Source organism: Labrus mixtus, chromosome 11 (assembly GCF_963584025.1).
Source record: "Labrus mixtus chromosome 11, fLabMix1.1, whole genome shotgun sequence".
NCBI classification, from domain to species: Eukaryota; Metazoa; Chordata; class Actinopteri; order Labriformes; family Labridae; genus Labrus; species Labrus mixtus.
The window spans coordinates 5,052,823-5,055,478 of record NC_083622.1 but is presented as its reverse complement, the minus strand read 5'-3'; the positions used below and the strand labels follow the sequence as shown (position 1 = coordinate 5,055,478).

At 43.7% G+C, this 2,656-nt stretch overlaps 1 long non-coding RNA gene across 1 annotated transcript; it reads right to left on the bottom strand.

Annotated features, from left to right (window-relative positions):
• Nucleotides 1-968: 968 nt before the first annotated feature.
• Nucleotides 969-2,250, bottom strand: LOC132983105 (uncharacterized). The gene is made up of 3 exons (XR_009674781.1): nt 2,159-2,250; nt 1,866-1,953; nt 969-1,610 (listed from the first exon to the last, which is right to left on the bottom strand). It is a non-coding gene; the product is annotated as an uncharacterized LOC132983105 (long non-coding RNA).
• Between the last annotated feature and the right edge of the window lie 406 nt (nt 2,251-2,656).

The following is a 2,656-nucleotide window of genomic DNA, read 5'->3' as shown; positions in this document are numbered from 1 at the left end:
TGGAAGCCCCTTCTGATCAGGATGCGGATGAGGCTGACCCTGATCCTGATGATCAGGGTCAGCCTCAGGTGGCTGATGGCCTTCGAGATCGGCTCGCAGCTGCAGTCTCAGCACCTGTAGTCTGTGTTCCTGCACTGTGTGATCACGACTACACCACTTGAAGAGCACCTCCATGTCACCTGAACCGTGCATGCACATTGTTTGTCACTAAACACATTACACCTGACACATTTACACAATGCACTATTCATTTCATAACATTTTCATTTAATTTTTTTGGGAGGCCCTGGATCAACGTTCTCGTCGCGCCTCCTGTCAGTACCTGTCAACAGGGAAGCTAATGATCCAACACAATTAACATTGTATGTAAACAAAACAAGACAATACTTTTTTTCAGGAAATTGCATGAGTGTTGCTTTTAAACATTTAAAGTTTATGGTCATTGTGTATTTTCAGTGTAACCTAAATTACAATTGTCATCTACCTCCTTTACAAGGATGACATTTAACATGTGGAGTTTGCATTCCACTTACCTTAACCTCAATCACAAGGACAACGGATTGACCTTTGTTTAGAGATTGAATCTAATTATGCTGATTGGGTTGTTGGGCAGCAGGAATTCTGTCTGTATTAAGAACATTGGTGATTTGCTTAGCTCTACAGCAAAAGCTCAACTTTTCATGTGCTATGCAAGAGGTGTTACTTCCTACATGATGATTTTGTGGGGGGAAAAAGCCAACTTGAGTTCCCAAAATGATTTAAAGGGTCCTGACATATCTCCCAAATGATGTAATAACCAGTCCAGAAACACTGTTCAATCCATTGTTCAGAAATGTCATGCTAAGAATAAATGTGCCAGATGAATTGACACCTTTGCTTTCATTACTGTAAATGGACAAAGGCCCCAGCAAAGACGAACAATGACATTCACCATGAAGTCTAATACTGGCATGTTCTACATTTGTACAATATAAATTCTTCAGTTTCACTGGATGAATAAATAACACAAAGTGGCTTTAAATGCAAAAATAACAAACAAACAAACTTGCCAACATAAACATTATTTCAGAAATCTAGACAAAATATTTAAGAACCGCTCCTCACAGGCAGCCGCTTCTCCCGCAAACCGCTCATCCCTATCACTGCTTTCCCTGTCCCTCCTCGCCTGCTCCTCTCCCTCTCTAATCTCTCCTCCCTTTCCCTCATCTCATTGATCAGCCTCTCCTCTCTCTCTTCTGCTTCCCTCTCCCTTTCCTCGTCCCTCCTCTCCAGCTGCTCAAACAGTCTCATCCACGGTGGTGGTCTCCTGCGTCTTTTGGCAGGTGGAGAGGAGGTGGAGGAGTGGGAGAAGGAGGAAAGAGAGGAGGTGCTGGACTGGGTCTGGGAGGAGAGCCAGTGGCAGGAGAGGAGGTGGAGGCAGAGGCAGCAACTCGCTCTTGAGAGGGAAAGGACATGACAGCTGCTCCCTGGGAGGATGAAGATGCCAGGGCCAGCGGGGTGATGATGTGGCTGGCCCCAAGCACCACATCCATTAAATTGTATCACTTCCAGGAAGCAGCTGTCATCTCCCCTCCCTCTGTACTGACCCCTGTTTTAGGGGTCCTCAGCTCCTGAGGAAACATGAGAAAACACAATGTTTTAGTGAACAATATCCATTCAAATACACAACCACATGTTTACATTGTAGTGTTAAGCAATGAGGTATATTTTATGTTGTTCAGTTCAAATTCTATTGGCATATTGAAGATGTCAATGTTGCACAGTGTGACATGTGTTCATTGCCTCCTGGACCAGTAGCATGAATGGTCAAATAAATGGCATGTCAGTCTTGATCATGTAATGTGCAAGTTGTATGAGTTACATACTTTGTACTTCTGCTTCAAATTCTCCCACCTCTTCTTCAGGGTGAGGACGGGGACTATCCCCTCCACCCCCATCTCTTTTGCACATGCTCTAATGAGAAGTGTAGTGTAATTGTAATGGGTTAATACCAGGATAAAATCACCTTTAAGCTTATCTTCGAGTTAGATCATCACACGACATAGCACTGACATCGACTTTTAAGGCAAAATAGTAGAGATTGTGAGCCCATATAGCCTGTAGTAGCTCATGACAGCACCTATCCATTAAATCTACAGATGCAAATGGTATAACTTACTCGAAACCCTTGCGGGCAGCGTTCCACTGTCCGGTGAACAGATTATTGTTCCGGGCTCTCCACCGGATCAGCTGTCGCGTGTGGTCATCTGTCCCTGTACAGCACAAGCACTTGCAGAGACTTTACGTGATATGCACTGTGGCTCAGTGAACAATACAAAACGTCACATTGCATATAAACAATTTAACAACTTGACATTTGAAAGGCACGTTGCCCGAACCAGCTGCATCCATGCTCATTTGATTTGCTTTGGAAAGCGCACGTGAAGTGACCATAGGAAGTGACGTTTTATATTTACGTTTCTCGCACAGCATTGTGGGAGTTAGAATACAATTCATTTCCTGAAAGCACGCATCCGATCCATACTGCATGAAACCCGGAAGTTAGTATCCATACTGAAATGTTCAGTATACTGCGCGGACCCAAAAAATACTACTGTATACATTTTTTTCTGTATACTGTATGCGTACTGCATACTGAACTGTGACAATTCGGAAA